At 40.3% G+C, this 20425-nt stretch overlaps 1 long non-coding RNA gene across 2 annotated transcripts; it reads right to left on the bottom strand.

Moving 5' to 3' along the window:
• Positions 1-244: 244 nt before the first annotated feature.
• On the bottom strand, positions 245-19479 carry LOC18427894 (uncharacterized). 2 transcript variants are annotated; one of them, XR_016050491.1, is made up of 3 exons: positions 19388-19479; positions 18150-18608; positions 245-486 (listed from the first exon to the last, which is right to left on the bottom strand). It is a non-coding gene; the product is annotated as an uncharacterized LOC18427894 (long non-coding RNA). The 2 variants fall into 2 exon arrangements; XR_016050490.1 differs by lacking the exon at positions 245-486 and having other exon boundaries at positions 17994-18608.
• Between the last annotated feature and the right edge of the window lie 946 nt (positions 19480-20425).

Here is a 20425-nt window from a genome sequence, read left to right as displayed (position 1 = left end):
TCGGTATTCAGCTTCATCACTCAAACGAGCCACAACTGATTGTTTCTTAACACTCCAAGATATGTAGTTGGAACCAAGATAGGTACAAAAACTAATGGTTGAATGACGAGTGGTTGGGCACCTAGCCCAGTTTGCAGCAGAGAAGGCATATAACTCAAGCGAACTAGCTAACAAGATTCTTATGCCACATGATTGTGTATCACTGAGATAATGAAGAATTTTTTAACTGCTTGAAAATGAGCAATTGTAAGAGCATCATAAATTGACAAATTGTATTAATACTATACGAAAGGTCTGGGCATGTTATAATAATGTATTAGAGTACACCAACAATGCTCTAGTAAAGAGATGGATCAAGAAATGGATCAGAATTCCCATGAATATTATTTTTCATTACTATTGGTGTTGAAATTGGTTTGGTACCGAGCATCTGAGTAAGATCAAGAAGATCCCGAGCATATTTGCGTTGTGAGAGAAAAATCCCACCTGAAAAATACGATACTTCTATATCAAGAAAGTAGTGAAGATGTCCAATATCTTTCATTACAAATTCCCTTCCAAGTTGACAAATGAATCATTCTAAAAGATCTGAAATATCACCAGTAACAATAATATCGTCGACATAAAGGAGAAGTATAATAGTGCCTTGAGTAGTGCAACAAACAAATAGAGATGAATCAGTTATGCCGCAATAAAACCCCAATGATAATAAATAGCCATTAAACCAGACCCGAGGTTCTTGCTTGAGACTGTATAAAGCTCTTTTTAATTTGCAGATATGATTTGAAAATTTTGAACTCACAAATCCAGGAAGTTGTTCCATAAATATAGATTCCTTAAAAAAAACCATGCAAAAAAGCTTTTTTCACATCAAGCTGTTTGATAGGCCAATAGCACATAATAGCTATAGTGAGCACAATCCGAATACTAGCAAGCTTAATAACTTGACTGAATGTTTCAAAGAAATCAATGTCAGCAACTTGATTATATCCTTTAGCAACTAGTCTAGTTTTATGTCTCTCAGGATGGCCATCAAGCTTTAATTTAGTCTTATAGACCCAATGACAGCCAATAACATTTATACCTGGAAGACGTGGAACTAACTCCCAAGTTGAATTAACATGTAGGGCTTCAATTTCGTCTTCCTTCGCATGATGCCATCCCGGATGACCCAAGGCAGACTTAATGGTTTTAGGTTCAGAAGGGATAGCTTCAAAAGTAGGAGAACTTGAGATTGCTGCCATGGATGGGAGAATCCAAGGTCTACAAATACCATATTGAGATTTTATGACCATGTGATGACGATGATGCTCAGAGGATGGTAAAAAATTAGATTGGTTGGTTTCTTGATTGACAATATTTTTATCATCATGATTACATATTGCATCATCCTGGACATCTTGGATTAGTGTTGCAATGGTGAAATCTCCCTCTACAACAGAAGTTGGAAAGCTGTTATTGGCGATGGGCAAAGAAGGACTTGAGGGACTAGATACATCAAGGGCATCCCATATGGGTGGGTCATGGGGAGCTGATGAACCAGAAGAGGAAGGGGTCTGTAAGTCAGCCTCATAACAGTCTAACCATTCTACATAAGTGGACAACTCCCTCTAAATCTGAGCATTATTTAACAAAGAATTGGGGTTAGCATAAGGAAATATATTTTCATTAAATACAACATGTCTAAAGATATAAACACATCCTGTAGGTGGATGCAGACATCTGTAGCCCTTATGCTAGACACTATAGCCCAAGATACACATGGAAGAAACCGGGGAATAAATTTGTTTGTGGCATAGTCTAGAAGATATGAGAAAGACCGACAATTTAATGCTCGGAGTGAGGAGTAGTCTGGTAAGCATCCAAACAATAATGAGTATAGTGAATCCATTTTTAAACTAGTAGAGGGAATTTTGTTGAAAACATATACTGCAGTATGAAATGCTTCAACCTAAAAAGGTTTTGGAATTCCTGTATAAAACATATTTGTAAGGCCTAATTCTACAATATTTTTATATTTCCTTTCAGCTATTCCATTGTGCTCAGGGGTTCTTGGACATGATAATTGTTGCATGATTCCATTATCATTAAGATGAGCTATAAATTTTGTTGCATGATTCCATTATCATTAAGATGAGAAATAAATTCTTTCTTAGCAAATTCATCACCTCCATCATATTGAAAAACTTGAATGTCAACCATCTTATTTAATTTTGTAAATTCAACACAAAATTCAGATGTTTTTTTTTTTGGATAAATTCAAATAAAACGAATATAATTATCAACAAACAACACAAAATCAATAACTATGATTAGATAATATTGAAGCAGGGCCCCGTGAGTCTGAATGAATCTTAAAGAGAGGCTCAGTGGAGGTTTTATCAACACTGCTAAACCGAAGCTTACAAGCTTATAACTTTTTCCCATTTGACAACTATCACAAACATAATGAGATTTATTCCATACATCAACATTAATCAACTGTTTCGATTCTAATAAATGAACAACTTTATTTTCAGAATGTCCAAGACCTTGATGCCACACATCTGCTGATGTTATTTATTTCTTATGGACAATCAAGTTTGATTCACTTCTTTAAGTGCATACAATCCTCCCTTTCCACTGCCGCTAGCTAGAGTTCTCCCTATGCTCATTGGTTAGATGCCTCGATCTCGCCCTCAAGGCCGAGATGACCTAGTGGCAAATGTCTCAGGTTTTAAGGAGAACTCAGAACTTGAGATCGCACTCTCTAGAACCTTATAAGAAAACAAGGGCAGGTATCCCAACCGATGAGAGAGGAATTTGATGTGAGACGGGACATACCTTACCTAGGTTCGTTACTCACTCGGACTGACTCACGTGGGTGCCCTCTTAAATCACGACGAAAAGCCCCTTAGTACTTCAACTGGTTCGAAATCACCTTCCTTGACCTGTATCTCATGTTTCTATGATCACACACGCATGGTTAATTTTACAAGACAAGTGGGCCAAGGGACCCCACCTTGTCTTTGGGTTAATGCACATAGGCATGTGCAATCAAAAGAAGAAGGAAAGAGTAATGGGATAGAGATTGGGGTGATGAAAGGAGAAGAAAGAGATGGAATAGAAGAAAGGGAAGAGAAGAATTTGAGCAGGTGGCTAAACTGACATAGTGGCTAGACCAGTAGGTGATTGACCCGGCATGGTAGCAAGACGGGCACGATAACTCAGACTAACACGGTGGCAATACTATTCATCGTTAGAACGAGCACCGACCAACCCGGTACGATGGCTAGCCTATTGTGGTAGCATGACGGGCAAGATAACTCAAATTGGCAGGACGGTAATACTGCTCGTCGATAAGACTACTATGATAGTGGTAGACTTAGCCTGTCTCTTGGTCAAACGAGAGAGAAGAAAGAAAGAGAAGAAAGGAGAAGAGAAAAGAAAGAGAGATAAGAGAGAAGAAAGAAAGAGAAAGAATAAGAAGAGAAGAGAAGAGGGAAAAAAATAAGATAAGAGGTTAAGAGAGAAGACATAAGAGAGAGAAAAAGAAGAGAGGCACGGACTAGAAGAGAGAAAGAAGAAAGGGAAGAGAGAAGAAGATGAGAAGAAAGAAAAGTAGGGAGAAGAGAGAAGGGAGAAGGGGTTGAAAGAAAAGAAAGAACGAAGAAAGAAGAGCGAGAAGGAAGAAGACAGAAAGAGGAGAAGAGAGATAAAGGAAGATAAACATGGATGGCGATGAGATCCCACCGTTCATGATAGAGGGGGAAAAAGGAAAAAGAAACAAGGTCGGCGATGGGGTTTCACCATCCATGACAGAGGAGAGAGAAAGGGGAGGAAGCATGGACGGTGATGAGGGTTCCGCCATCCGTGACAGGAAAGGGAGAAAGAAAAAGAACATGGACAACGATGGGGTTCTGCCGTCCATGACAAAGGAGAGAGAGAGGAAAAAGAAACATGGACAGCGATGGGGTTCCACAGTTCATGACAGAGAAAAGAGAGAGGGAAAAGAAACATGGACGGTAATGGGGTTCAGACGTCCATCACAGAGGAGAGAGAAGAAAAACAAAAGCATAGACGGTGATGAAATCCCACCGTCCATGACAGGAAAGGGAGAGAGAAAGAGAACATGAACGACGATGGGTTCTTCTCTTCATGACAAGGGAAAGAGGCGAAAGAGAGAAGAGAAAAGAAAAAAAACATGCACAACGATAGCCATCGTTGTGCGTGTCGAAAGGGACCCAGACACGACCCGGCCCGTTACTCGAAAAAGGGCTCGGATCAATGTCCTTGTGAGGGTTTAGGATAATGAATGTCATACACAGCGATGAGCATTGTCGTGTGCGACATGGGGCTTGAAGAACTAGGACAGAGGCCCGGCCCGCCACCCAGGTCAGGACTCGGCTCACTGTGCATGTTTCAGGAGGAGGATATCATACCCAACGATAGGATCCTTCATGCATGAATGGAGAAGAAAGAGAAAAAAAGAAATAGGGATAAAGAAAGAAGAGAGAGATTAAGAAAAAGAGGCAAGAGAAAGGAAGGAAAAAAGAGAAAAAAGGAAAGTGAAGAAAGAAGATCAAGAAAGAGAGAGGAAAGATTATGAAGGAAAGGAGGATGATTAAAGAAAGAGCGGAGAAAAAGAAGAAGGGAATGAAAGACATGCATAACAATGGGCCACTACTGTGCATGTTGAGTGAAGAGAGAGAAAGAAAGAGGAAGAGAAGAGAGACAAAGAAGAAGAGGAGAGAGAAAGAAGAGGAAGAGAGAGAAAAGGAAAAAGGAGAGAGAAAGGGAAAGAAATGAGGAGGAGAGAGAAATAAAGAGAAGATAAGAAAGAAGAGAGAGAAAGAGGAACATGCATAATACTACAGATGTCGTGCATGTGAGAAGAAGACGAGATAAGCAATGAGGAGAAAGGAAAAATGGAAAGAGGAAAGATAAGAAAAAGAATGAAGAATGAAGAAGGAGAGAGAAGAGAGCAAGGGAACATGGGCGGCGATGAGAGAAAAGATAGGAAAGAACATGGAGGGCGATGAACTCTCCCCGCCCATGACGGAAGGGTAAGAAGAGAGAGAAAACACAGGCAGCAATGAGCCTCCACCGTCCGTGATAAAAGAATGAGAGAAAAGAGAGAAAACATGGGCCGCGATGTGCTTCCGCAGTCCATGACAGAAGAATGAGAGAATAGAGAGAATACATGGGTGGCGATGTGCTTCCGCCTTTCATGACAGAAGAATGAGAGAAGAGAGAGAATACATCGGTAGCGATATGCTTTCGCCATCCATGAAAAATGATTAAGAAGAAAGAGAAAACATGAGTGGTGATGTGCTTCCACCGTCCATGACATAAAATTAAGAGAAAAGAGAAAATATGGTCGACGATGTGCTTTCGCCGTCCATGACAGAGACTAAGAGGAGAGAGAAAAAATGTGGGCAACAGTATGCTTCTACCATCCATAAAAGATGATTAAGAAGAGAGAGAGCACATGGACGATGATGTGCTTCCGCCGTCCATGACAGAACGGAAGACAAGGAGACTTTGACAGAGGCCTGACCTGCCACTCGGGTTAAGGCTCGGCTCGTTGTTCGTGTCTCTGAAGCAAGAAGACATCATACTAGGAGATAGACTTCCCATGTATGAACAGAGAAGAAGGAGATAGAGAAAGAGAGACAGTAGGAAAGAAAAGAGAGAGAAATGAAACGTCAAGAAAAAGAAAGAAACTGGATAAAGGAGATCAGAGAGGAAATAGGAAAGAAAGATGGACGAGATGAGAGAGAAAAAGAGATGAGAGGAGGAGAGAGCGAGAGAGGAGAGGAGGAGAGTGAGAGAGAGATGAGAGGTGGAGAGAGAGATCAGGTGAGGAGAGAGAAAGAGAGAAATGAGAAGAGGATAGAGAAAGAGAGAGAACAGAGGAAGAAAGAGAAAGAGAGATGAGAGGAGAGAGAGATGAGGGAAGGAGAGAGTACGAGAGAGAAAAGAAGAGGAGAGAAAGAGAAAGATGAGAGGAGAGAGAAAGAGAGGAAAGAGGAGGAAAGAGAAAATTACCTTACCAAAAGATACTGGCCCTTTTCTTCTCTCTCCTCTCTCTCTCTCTCCAAGATATATCCACAATTTTGAACGCGAAAACTTTCAAATTTTATGTATGAGTATTGAATAATCAGGGGTCTTTTAACAATTGTGTTTAGCATGTACTTATAGAATTGGGCCCAAACATAAGTGGATGCATAAAAAATACCTAAATTGATGATAATTACAATTTAATTGAATTAAAAGAAATTATAAATTGGGTTCAAAAGAATTGTTTTGCCCCTGCCCAATAATATGTGAAATTTCAAAATTGTCCATGCTGCTACCCTAAAACTTGCGTGATCTTCTGTGGATGATCCAAGGTTGCTCTGATGCCGTTTGACCGAAAGATGATTTTTTTCTTATTGGCTCGGCATGACGATTGATTTGATACCAACTTCGAGCTATGGATCATATTTTTAAGCCATGATCATGCGACTCAAAATTTGGATGAATCTTGCAAACTTCAGATCGATAGTGGGCTAATTTCTTCAGGTTTTTTTGTGATTTCTTCACTATATTGCATTGAGCATGCCATCATAATTGCATGGCATCAAACGCAGCTCGAATTCGTACCTGGACCAAGATTTTGTCGACTTGGATATTTGGTCGAAATTTTGAAATTCGATGGTCAGAATTTACAGCAGTTTTGATGCCTCAGTGTGTGAAATCCAACTGTTCATCGTAGATGAGGTTCGGACCAGAGATAGTGTTGAACCTTACGCACATAATGTCATTGGTTTCACGTCGATCGGATATGCGAGCGTCGTGATTTTGGCCACTTGAGTGAGGTGTGCTGCTGCTGAATTTTCTCCAACCATCTTCACGAATCATCAACTTCTCTTTAGTTTTTCTCCCTCCTCATGTGCCACATATCAAAACGCTTGTCTAGATGAGATGAACGCGCTAACCAAATTTGAGAGCGATCCGATTCAGAACGAGTGAGATACAGGTCTTTGAAGTTGCTGTGAGGGATTGTGCACATCAGCCTCTTTTAATGGAGATTGGTGTAGGGAGGCCACATGGGAATAGCGTGCGGCCTCCCCCTTTTTGGTCTTTTACCTATAACTTTGTTTTAGAATGCCCGATTAAGTTGAAACTTGACCCATAAGGGTTTTCGACCATGCCAAATCCAATGGCGGTGGTCCCACAGCTGTTTGACACATCAAGAATATAATTCTACTTATGAGAATCCGTTTCAAGGTGCTAGAGGCTGATTTTTTCGAAATTGTTTCTTTGTTTGCGTTGCCTTAAACATGTCAGATTGAGACAAAGCTTGGCAGGTGGCCTTTTGAAGTGCTTAATAAGATTATGACCCATTCTAAGACAATTCTAAGACTGTTGGGAATTTCACTGATGTTAAGGCTTTTTTGATTGGCTTCCTCTTTATTCCGCATCAGAGACCAAGGTGTTGAAAAATATCTTCAAACAAAGAGAGGAGGAGAGAGAAAGTTATGTTCACTAAAGGGTATCAAAAATTATCTTCTCTCTCCTCTCTCTTTATCTTGGACATGACCCTCAATCAAAGCTAAATCTCAATTTTCATTAATCAGAATGAAAAAGGGGTTCCTTACAATTACGTTTAGCATGTATTTATAGAATTGGGCCCAAACATTGGTGGATGTCCAAAATCTAGCCTAAAAGATAATAATTAAAATTTATTTTAATTAAAAAAAATCAAAAAATGGGTGTAAAATGACGATTTTGCTCATGCCCAACAATATATGAAATTCCAAAACAGTCCTTGTTGCTGCCATAGAACGTGTGTGATCTTCCATGGATGATTCGGGGTTGCCCTAGAGCCTATTTAGCTGAAAGATGATTACTTTCTCGTTGGGCTCGACATGACGATCGATTTGATACCAACTTCGGGCCATGGATCACATTTTTAGGCCACGATCACGTAACTTGAAATTTGTATGAATCTTGAAAACTTCCTATCAATTGTGCGCTCATTTCTTGATTTTTTTTCATGATTTATTCACTAGATCACACTCAGCATGTCGTCACGATTGCGTTGCAACAAATGCAGCTCGATTTCGTGCCCGAACGAAGATTTCATCATCTTGGGTTTTTTATCGGATCTTGAATTCCGCAGACAATAATCTGCAGCAACTTTGAGGCCTTCATGTGCCGAATCCAACTGTTCATGCGCGGTGTTTGAACCAGTCATAACCCTAAACCTTACGTACGTGATGAAACTGGTTTCATATCGATCGGGTACGCGAGCGTCATGATATGGCCACCCGAGTGGGTCGTGCTACTGTTGATTTTTCTGCAACTATCTTCACAAATCACCTACTTCTCTCTAGTTTTTCTCTCTGCTCGGGCATTGTCATGGGGAGTGCCACATATCAAAACGCTTGTCTCAACGAGATGAGTACACTTGCAAAGCTTGAGCACGATCCGACTCAAAACGAGTGAGATATGAACCTCCAAAGTTGCTGCTTATGACTGTGCAAACCAGTCTCCTTTAATGGAGATTAGCATAGGGAGGGCCGGAAATAGCCTGCGGCTTACCCCTTTCTAATGTTTCACCCATAACTTCATCCTGAACTGTACGTTTAAGCCGAAACTTGACCTCTATAGGTTTTCGACCCTGCCAGATCTAATGGAGGTGCTCTCATGGCTATTTGACACACTAAAAATAGAGTTTTAGTTACAGGGTTCGCTTCGGGGTGCTAGATGCCGATTTTTCTTAAATTGTTTCTTCGTCTGCGCTGGCTTAGACATGTCAGATTATGACGAAACTTGTTAGGTGGCCTTTTGAAGTGCTTAGGAATATTTTAACCAATTCTAAGGAAATTCTGTGACTGTCAAAAATTGCAAGGTATATCAGGGCTTTATTGCCTGACTTCTTTTATTCCACATCGGGGACCCAAGGTGCTGAAAAATGTCTTCAAACAACTTAGCCCACATAATGTTATGCTTCGAGAGAAGTGAGAAGGACAACATTTGGAAAATTTCCTCAGCTTTATTATTTTTTTCTTCCTAGCCATAGGACCACATGAACGCCGAGAAGATATTCATGCAATGTATTAACTAATATGCTCAGAAGTTTGGATGCAATGTGCAGGTCCATCCGTGGAGACTTCAGGGGGAAAGAGACTTGAGCTACTGGTGGGGACACTGCATGGAATGCCCATCATGCACGTCAGGAGCTCACTTCAGGTTCCGACGGCTGGGGGCTTTCAAAAGCTTGTAGACCCAGTTGGTAAGAATCCAGGCTTGTTTAGCAGTCAAGCGCCTTTCTTAAGGGCTTTCTTCCCAATTAGTCAAGGTTTTTGCGTCTTCCGGTGGGGGACACTGCATGGAATGTCCATCATCTACGTCAGGGAATTAGGTTTTTGCTGTCAATGGGGGACACTGCATGGAATGCTCATCATCCACGTCAGGAGCTTTTTTTTGGATAGACAGTCAAGGAGCCCTTGGTTGGCATATGTGCTGCTGCACCAGATATGCTTTAACAAGCAGGGTACCTCTGTGGCCCTGTCCTGTTGGGTCCAGTCGGGTCTTTTTGTTGGCCTATCCAGAACTGAGCCTGTCATCTAGGGAGGGGTTTGGCTCGGCGTCACCCTGACATCTTTTCCTAGCTTTATAGTTAGCCTCTGGTGGGATCTTAGGCTTGTCGGAATGACTTTCTTATTTTTGTTTGACTTCTTGAGAATGCGCTCCTTTAACATGGGACCCTGACCTGTCGTCTTGATGATGCTTCTGACTTATGGGTCCTTTCGTGAACAAACTCAGAATGTCAAATTCTTCTTGAAGCTCGTATGTTTGAGTCCTGATATTAAGGCATTCTAACACCAAGGATTTTTTCTTTTGAATACTGATTGAAGCCGCCCATGAGGCGTGTGCTGCATCAACCTTCTTATTAGTCCAAGCGCCCTTGGCGGGTTTTTACTTGAACTGGGGAAGTGGTGCCGTAGAGACGATTTTCAACAACTTCTGTTTATTTGGGGCTCTTTTACCCTTGACCTTTCGGCCATGTCCACCATTTTCTTCCATTTTTACTCATGTTCCCTTTCAGGTTTTCCCCGTGCTCGGGTTTTTACTTTCACGGAACTCTTTTACTGTGGTTTCGTGACCATGCCTGTCTGTCGTTTTTACTCATGGCATTCCCTTGTTCAGGTATACACCTTACCCATTATTCTTCTTTTTTTTTTTTTTTTTAAGGCGTGTTTAAGGTCATGCCTTCGAGACTTGAGCAAAGCCTTTTAATGTCATGCGGTCAGGACATGCACTATAGTTTAGGGTCATATAGATAGATCATGGTGGAGATGGATGGCAGTCTGTGGAGGCCATGGAGTGAGTATGGTCGTGGTTTGACTCACTGTGGTGAGATGGCACGAGGCTACCTATAAAAGATGGATGGTGTATGGATGGAAGGTGAATGGTGGGGACCCACTAGCTGACAGCTAGTATGGATGGCGGGGTGGCTCGCTGTTTGTGAGCGCGGGTGAGGTCACTGGCAATAATGAATGGTAATGAAGGAAGCTGGATTTACTAAAGGTGGTGTGCGCACACGAACGAGTCGGTTAGAGAAGGCGTGCTTGAAGACACACGTAAAGGGCGTGGCTCGTGTGTGGGGGCGTATTTAAGGTCATACCTCTAAGACCTGGGCAAACAAGTTTAATGTCATGCGGTCAGGAAGTGCACTATAGTTTAAGGTCATATAGCTCGGACCATGGCTGTGCAATTTAGAGTCATGCAGCTAGGGCCATGCAGTTTATGATCGTGCAACTAGACCTTCGCTATAGTTTATGATCATATAGTTTGGACCATGGCTATGCATTTTAAGGTCATGCGGCTAGGACCATACAGTTTATGGTATTGCAACGAGACCTTTGCTATAGTTTAAGGTCGTATGGTTTGGACCATATAGTTTAGGGTCGTGCATCTAGATCATGGTTGTGTAGTTTAGGGTCATGCAGCATGGACCATTGTGTGGGTCGCCATGTGAGTAAAGCTCCATAGGCAATGGGATCATGGATGACAATCCGACTCCTTGGGGATAGAATGGTTAAGGCCATACACAAGCTGGGGGCTGAGATAGAGATGGTAAATGGAAGCGGGCTTCACTGAGGATTAAGGGGGGCAAGTATGACTCCCTGGGGTGAAAGATGAGACTCCATGGGGAATAGGCTTATGGAAGGTAACCCGAATCTCTGAGGATAAGATAGCAAAGGGATTATGACTTGGTGTGAAACAGACCCATGGGAATTGAAGAGGTAAGCATGACTCTCTTTGGCATACACCTAACTCCACTAGGGATGACGGGCTGCAGTACAGGTGTAACTCCTACTTGGGGTGATGGCAGAACACCTTCGGCGGTGATCAAGGCTTAACACAAAGACATGCACGGTGCTAACGTGGATGACTGTAACACATGCGGTGGTAATATGGCTCAGCACGCACAACGGTAACAGAGCTCAGACACACACAGCACTAGCATGGATGGCAGTAACACATGCGGTGCTAGTCGTGCACAGTGGTAACACACGCGGCGCTAGTCAAGTGCAATGGCAACACATGTGGCGCTAGCATGGGTGATAATTACACAAACGGTGTTGAATGGTCCTTCACGCACAATGTTGGTCACAAGCGGCATTGCACACGACGTTGGTATATGACTTTCACACCCGGCGTTGGTCATGAGCGGCGTTTCTCTGAGTTGGAGCCTCAGGCCTGGGCCCGACCCGGTGCTGATTCCTTATGCTTGGGGTTTCATGGGGGGTGGTGACCTGTGTTTGGGCTTTGGGTCCGAGCCCAACATGGTCTGTTTGACGCTTGACGCTTCATGGGCGGCGGTAACCATTGTTTCGAGCCTCGGGTCTGAGTTCGACCCGGTCTGTCCCATTGCCATTTGGCCTTCAGGTACCTGACTGGCATTCTCAGTTTGTGAGGGGTACTTCGGGGAAACGTGACCTATTTACGAGGGTAAACCCCTTTTTTCACCATTTTACCAAAGGCTAAGGAAAAGTGAGAGAGAGAAGCTTATGTCGAGAGCTCCGACAAGAACGCAGGGTACTCGAGAAGGTTTGCAGGAGTTTGCCGGGAAGAACTTTAAATACAAAGTTTCGACTGAGAATAGAGAGCATCAAGAGGTAGCACATGGGCCTTCGCAAAGGGTTACTGTTACCGGAGAGGGTTGCTGACAAGGTGAGGAAGGCAAGGAGCTCACTGGGGAACAATGAGGAACTCTGGAAGTAGTTCTTTTTTTGTTGGGGGTACCGGAGAAGGGGAAAAGGTTACCGCAGGGATTTGCTAGTGAAATTTCACCAGAATTAAGGCTGGCATTGAAGGACATGAGGTAAAATTTACCTTTATAGATAAGCCTCGTGTTTATGAAATAAATAATATTAAGAATAAAATCTCTACTAAGGAGAAATTCCTTTATTATCTAAAAGAAGAAATTAAGTATAAGACCATTGAGGAAAAATTGTTATCTCTAGAATTAGAACATAAAATTTGTACTTTTAGAATAGTTCTTGAAAAAGAAATATGCTTCATTGTCCCTAATGCTTTCTGAAATAGAAAACAACATATAGTTGAACTCCCGTATGAACTACATTTTAATGAATGGAAAATCCCTACCAAAGCAAGACCTATTCAAATGAATAGCAGCTCTTAGAAATTTGTAAAAAAGAAATACAAGAATTACTTGATAAAAAACTTATTGGAAAAAGTTCTTCGCCTTGGAGTTGCTCAGCTTTTTATGTTGAAAAGGCTTTTCAAATCGAAAGAGGACCCCCTCAATTGGTTATAAATTATAAACCATTAAGTAAGGCATTAAGATGGATTTGGTACCCATTCCCAAACATAAGAAATCTCTTAGATAAATTGGTAAATGCCTGTGTTTTTTCAAAATTTGATCTAAAATCTGGATATTGGCAAGTCCAAATAATAGAAAAAGATAGATACAAAATAGCTTTTAATGTCCCATTTGGGCGTTACGAATAGAACGTTATGCCTTTCGATTTAAAAAATGCACCATCTGAATTTCAAAATATTATGAATGATATATTCAACCCTTAGACTAAATTTATGATTGTGTATATTGATGATGTACTTGTGTTCTCTGATCAATTGACCAACATTGGAAACATTTCAGTACATTCCTAAAAGCTATTAAGAATGCTAGATTGGTAGTGTCAACAAAAAAGATAAATCTTTTTCAAACAAAAATAAGGTTTATGAGACATCACATTTATCAAGGAAGAATTATTCCCATTGATAGGGCAATTGAATTTGCATCAAAATTCCCAGACATCATTAAAGACAAAATAGAACTCCAACGATTTCTTGGTTACCTAAATTACATTTTGGACTTTTAAAAAAATCTTGCAATTGATGCTAAGCCTCTGTTTCAACGGTTAAAAAAGAACCCTCTGAATTGGACTGACGAACATACCAAAGCCATCAAAAAAATAAAACTTAAAGCCAAAGAATTACCCTGCTTAGCGTTGTCTAGTCCTATAGCCTTTAAGATCATTGAAACTGATACTTCAGAGCAAGGACTGGGAGGCAAAAACTTCATAACCAAGAACAGCTGGTCCGGTTTACTTCAAAAATATAGAACCCGGCTCAACAAAACTATTCTACTATTAAAAAAGAAATCATTGCTATTGTTCATTGTGTAACTAGTATCAGAGCCCAGGTTCATTCTAAGTGTGCTTTGAGTGTTTGTAAGAGTGCTTTGAGTGTAACTCACCGATTATCAGTGCGAACACATACTCCCTTCAAAATTACAAATATCACAGAGAAAATTCTCTGACTATAATAAACATTGTTTAAAAAGAAATTATCATCTATATTTTATGGTTTTATATCAGGTCCCTTAGATCCTTAAATGGACATACCAGATCTCGGAGGACAAAGAAGACAGATGGGACTATATCTCAGAACTATGCCAAAAAATATCGGTAAAATGGTGGGATAGTTATAAAAATGAATCAATGAAAGAATAATTTTAGAAGGGCTATGAAAGACTTCAAATCAAGTCCAACATCTTGTGTACAAGGTTAACACTCCTAGTTCTTCCCAAACTGAACCAGAAGAACAGACTCCATCCGAGCTTGACTTTGACCTTCTTACAATCCTAAGTAAAGAAGAGTTTATCATTGATAAAGAATGGATTATAAAAGATTTCCTATCAGAAGAAAATGGACATATAAGGGATTGCTATTGTTCATTGTTCAGACATACCGTCTATGCTTCAATTAACAATAGTCTTACCAAAGTATGAAACTGAACTGGAAATAAGATCTTCTTCTATTTGGAGGTCTACAGGAGTGGGTCGAGGATAATACATTCTAGTTTGGGAGACTAGTCTTGTATTTCTCCCGTAGCCTATTCTATTAATATCTAAGCTTTCTACCTTAAAAGCATTCTCTATTTGAGAAATCTCTTAATCTATATAACTTTGATCTTTCTGCAAAACCTGCAACTCACCAATAGGAGGTTTTCTCATATCCTTATCATCAATGTCTAATTTTGAATGCCTTTTAGCTAGTTCATCAACCAGCTCCTTATTGTCTTCTTTTTTCTTTATTCCCTGCAGACTGAACTTTCCGGTTTCTATACTTGGTGGGGGTTGGAATAAAACTACTTCTTTCCTGCTTTCTTCTTCCTTTTCTTATCATACATATTTTAAATCATATGTATATATGTATATACAACTATATTTTTACATATATATGTGTGTGTGTGTGTGTGGGTGTGTGTGTGTGTGTAAAAATATACTTGTATAACTATATATGTCAATCACCACGGATTCATTTTTATAACTATATGTAACTGACAAAATATATTTGTATAACTATATATTTTTATATTTATATATTTTTCAAGCTTTACATATATTTGTATAACTATGTATGTCAGTCACCAAGGATTCATTTTTATAAAAATATATATTTTTTCATATATGTAACTGACATTTTTCAAGCTTAACATATAACTGGTTAGACTTTAAAACTGAAAATACAACCTCTAAATGTTTCACATGTTCAGCCCATGACTTACTATGTATTAAAATGTCGTCAAAGAAAACTAGAACGAATTTTCTCAAATAAACTTTGAATAACTCATTCATAAGCGCTTGAAAAGATGAGAGGGTATTGGTAAGGGCGAATGGCATTACTAGGAACTCATAGTGGCTTTGGTGAGTTCGAAAGGCAGTCTTTTCCACGTCACTCGAATGCACCTGTATTTGATGATAACCGGAAAAAAGATCTAACTTTGAGAAGAATTGTGTTCCATTCAACTCATCCAAGAGCTCATGGATCACAGGAATTGAGAACTTGTCTTTTATTGTGATTCGATTTAGGGCTCCGTAATCAACACACATTCGTCATGACCCGTCATGTTTCTTCTCCAAGATAACATGAGAAGAATAGGGACTATTACTTGGTCGAATCACACCAGATGACAGCATCTCAACCACCAATTTCTCTATTTCTGTTTTCTTAATTGAGGTTATCGATATGGCTTGACAAAAACATGTCCTTGACCGAGCTGCAGTGGAATCTTGTGATCATGTGTACGCCTGGGAGGAAGGCCCTTGGGCTCAGCCAACACCTCTTTATATTTATTAAGAAGTTGCTGCACTGGTGAAGGCATAAGAGGACGAGCTAGTTGTGTTTGGGGGGCTCTTATAGAAAACAAGTGTAGCAAGATTCCTCCCTTTGCCTTTCGAGTTGTGTTTTGCAGCTGTAGGTTGCTAATAACCTTATTTTCTGGGATGTACAAACCTTGTAGTGCCACTTCCTTTCTTGCCACACTAAACTTCATCTGTAGTTTGGAAAAATCCCAAACAATGGGCCCCAGTGTACTCAACCACTGAGTCTCTAAAACAACATCATAGCTCTCAAGTGGTAATAAATAGAAATCTACAAATATAGGGACTCACTGTAGAATTAATTGAGAGTGAGAACATTTACCTAGGCTAATTAATTTCTCTCCTGAAGCCACCATCACCTCCAATCTGCCGCCTGAAATAGGCTGCAGTTCCACCGCTTTGGCCAAGGTTTCACTCACAAAGTTATGAGTGCTTCCAGAGTCAATGAGCACAGTGACTGCCTTGTGTTGAAGACTTCCTTTAACTCGCATTGCTTCTGGTGCGCGGATTTCAGCAATAGCATGTAAAGATATCTCATGTATTTCCTCAACTTGCTCACTAGTACTACCATCATCTTCCATTTATACGTTGCCATCCTTGTCTTCTAGGGTCGCTTGAATCATGAACAACTTCTTGCAGCGAAGCCCCAACCCAAATTTTTCATGGCATCTAAAACAGAGCTCCTTCTGTCGTCGCTCATTCAACTCCTCAGTTGTCATTCTTTTCACTAGCATTGTGGGTGAACTTGTGGTAGTGGCACTATGAGATTGATAGCCAGCTTTTGGAATTGACGAACTTGCCCTTCGGTGGGAGAGGTCTCTTGCCTCGTACAAACGGGCCAACCCAATGGCTAAAGACAAGGTTCGGGCTCTGTTGGCTTGTACATCAATGCGAATTGTATCCCGTAAACCACTGATGAAGCAACTCACTTGTCGTGCTTGAGGTAGAGGCACAGCCTTGACCAGCAGCTTTTCAAACCTAGTTTGATACTTTTGTATCATCCCGGTTTGCTGCAGCTTGGTGAGTTCTCCAAAAAAATAGAGGAACCGATTAGGACCGTATCGAGATTGAAGCCCCTCTTTGAATTCCTCCCAAGAGATGAAAATCATCTCTTGTTTTAGCAACTGATACCACAATTGTGCATCACTCTCAAGATGGATGGATGCCAAAGAGACACATTCAACTACCGGTGTCCCATGAAGATGGAAGAATTGTTCGGCCCTGCACAACTAACTGGTTGAGTCTTCTTCGCCATCAAAACCGAGAAAATCCAACTTCACAAGTCTAGATGAGTAGGAGCCAGTAGAATTGACCTGTTGAAAGCCGTCATTACCTCCTAGACATCCATCTTGAACACCCATATGGACTGCAGAATTTTCAGCAATCTTATTAAGATATTCACTAACTATTTGATCTACACGAGTACTGAGCTTGTTGAATATCTCAGTTATTTGATTCAAGATATCCGTCTGGCCTGTTAAGAGCGACTCCATAGTCTTCTCTATCTGCTCCACCCGTTGGTCCATTGTCAGGCTCTGATACCACTTTGGTATGGCCAAGCTATATTCAGTTTGTTGTCCTGTCCCTATCTTGAGTTTAGGTGGTGATCAAGAGAGGAAATACTGTAGGTTACTTCGAGGGAACCAGAACCTCCAATATTACACAGAAGTGAAAAGGTGAAAATTTGCATGCCTTTCTTATTATTCTCATGAGTCTTAAATAAACTGATAATACATCTGTTGCATCCTAAGAAGATAGGTAGACTCCCACAAAGACTCCAACAAAATAGGTAGACTGCTAACAACTCTAACTAATTCAAACTTAACTCATAACAACCGGGACTAATTCAATTGGAAAAACAAAACATAAAATATCCAAAGGTCTATCAACAAGGAAGACTTATTTCCACGAATTTTTTGGGCGTAACAAAGACCATTTACCTTTGATACAAGGTGGTCACATTAATCTTGACTATTAGATGTGAAATTGGGTGGTTGCAATTATTTCATTGACCAAGCTCAAACTTTCAAAAAATGGCTTGAACTGTGTGACACATCTAAGCTATTAAATTTCACATCAAAATAGTTGTCGGGAGTTGTAACCACCTTTGTATCAAAGATAAACGGTTTGTTGTATACAATCCCGATTTATATGATGTTCCAGCATTACACAATCAAAATAAGAGGCAACTCCAAACTTTGTCGATTATAGTGTCAAATTATTTTTAGAATAACCCGATAATCTATTTTTACCTCTGGCTATGAAGTTTTAAACTCTAAAATTGATTTAAACCAAACATATCTATAAACTAATGCAAATATTGAAAATACTCGGTAGTTGAAAGCCATTGAGGTAGCAAAAGGAATGCAAAGTCACGGAACAAGTTGCTGGATGCTTGCCGAACACCGACACGCAAGCACACACAGAGAAAGAGAAAGAGAAAGAGAGAGAGAGAAAGACAGAGAGAGAGAGGTACCATCAAGTGGGAGTTGGCCCAAAGGACTCAGATCGAGAGAGAGCGATGAGGGTTTTTGATGAAAAGGAAGAACATCAGGAGCAGGGCCATCATCCAGAAAGCATAAGCTAGGGCATCGCGTGCCACGGCCAAACCAGTGTTGTAATCACTCATTGTCTCTCCATCATGAGTTTTTCTGTAAAGACAAAATGCAGCAAAAGCGAGCTTCTCTTCTGAATCCTTTACATCATCTTCTTCTTTGAGTTTCTCCTCAGAATCCTTTACCTCCTCTTCTTCTTTGCTCTCGTGGTTAATAGAGATGTGCCGCTCTTGCTTGTGTAGACCTGCAATTTTGCTGGTTTCTGGGCTGACGTCTGGGGTTTCTGGTAAGAAGCTAGCTAGAGTGTTATTTTCAGGGATCAGATCTTTAATGGCGGCCTCCTCTGGCTGGAACTTTCCCGCATCTTTCACAGGAGAAGGCTGAGAAAAGTCAAGGTTTAAAAATTAAAATAGTGAAAGTTGAAACTGATATCTTGCGAAACTCAGCAATGAAACTCTCTCTCACACACACACACGCAAGGAAAATAAGGCTTTCACCTTTTGCGCTCTCTGGATCAAGGTAAACTAGACGTTCAGCTCTCTAGTTTGATAATGAAAACGAGATTTCAGTTCTCTGTAAATCAAGGAAACAACATTTTTTACCCCTCTCTCTATCCTCTCACTCTTGTTTCTCTCTCTTTGGCAATGAAAAACAACAGAAAAACAGACACATTCAGGCTTGCATTAAGGCATTAATCCTAAACAGCGAGATTGTTCAATAGCAAGATGCATAAAAAATATCAAATAAAAAAGAAGAAAATGAACAAAACTAACGAGATATTCAGGAATCGAATCACACAAACCAGAAAGGAAGAAAATAGGGAATTTGATCGCAAGAGCACCGGATAACACGATAGCCAGTACTCTTTCAAGGAAATTCGAAAATTTTTCTCTATAATCAGTACTCTTTTTGAAGAATTTCTAAGAAAAATTTCGATCAAAGGAGATACTCCAGGCTTTAACCTCTAAAATGCAATACCAGCTCACAGAATTTGAGAGTGAACAGAGGAAATGGAAGACCATAAAAGTAAAACATGAGAAAGAAGAGAGAGAAATTGAGATTCTCTGGTACATGAGAAAGAAGAGAGAAAAAATTGAGATTCTCTGGTACATATTAATAGAGAAGAGACTAAGAGAGAGAAAATTAGGTTTGGTTGTACCGCACGAGAAGTTTTGAAGCTGGAACGATGATGCAGTGGAAGCCTGGGCGACTGCAACTGATGCTGAATTGAACCCTTCATTTTGAACATACAGAGCGCCTTTAAACGGTAGCTATTTATATACATCTCTTCTCTCAGAGGGAGGTGTTGGCCTTAGTTCGGGCCAAAACGAAATTCAGTGAAACTTCGCCGGAAACTCATCCGTAGACTTAACCAGGTAAAATAAATCCCCATATTTTCTCGATTTCTCTGGGCTTTCTTCTTCAACTAGTTGAAGAGGGAGAAGATGAGTTATTTTGTCGACTTTCAAATGCCTATGATCATGCATTTTCTGATGGTACAATACTTTTTGAGTCTTTTCTTGGGCCTAAAAACCCCTGAAATTTCAAACAAAAAGGCTAGGAATTTCATTCTTTTTTGCAAACTATCATAATCCCCAATTTTTCCTGTTAATTTGCATGCTCTGAGTCACTAATAAGCTTGATCGGTGAAATCTAATACAGCGCAATCATATGACCTTTTTCATGTTTCCTCTGTTTAGGATGCAAGTTCATTGAGTGTTGTTGTTGATTAAAGTTCTGAGAAAGTAAAATTCTTGTAAGTTTCATTATGGCTAGTCTCCAATCCCATGTCACACCCTTGTGGGTTTATTTCAATATAACAGAGAATCGAAGATTTAGAGGTGGATCAAGTACTTGGGTCTGCAAATTTTGCACAAACAATTTCCATGGAAGTTATTCTTGTTGGGATGTGATCAAACATTACACCCTATTGCCCTATGGCATTCTTCCTCTTATTAAAAGGTATTTTCGTCATTAAAAATAGACTTTTTTTTAGTGGGGGCCCTTGAAAGGATTTTGATAGAGAGAGGAACGTGTGGGTGAGTGAGTGAGTGAGAGAGAAAGGGAACTTGAAATTAGGGTTTTGCAACAAAATCCTAGCACTACAATTTGGGGTACATTTTGCATCGTTTTTTGTCAGCATTTTTTTGCAGCATTGGTGAGTCGAAGAAATGAGTCGAGTATAAGTAGTTTTATG

Source organism: Amborella trichopoda, chromosome 2 (genome assembly GCF_054954075.1).
Source record: "Amborella trichopoda isolate Santa Cruz 75 chromosome 2, AtrichopodaSantaCruz75HAP2 v2.0, whole genome shotgun sequence".
NCBI classification, from domain to species: Eukaryota; Viridiplantae; Streptophyta; class Magnoliopsida; order Amborellales; family Amborellaceae; genus Amborella; species Amborella trichopoda.
This window is presented reverse-complemented; position numbering and strand designations above follow the sequence as displayed.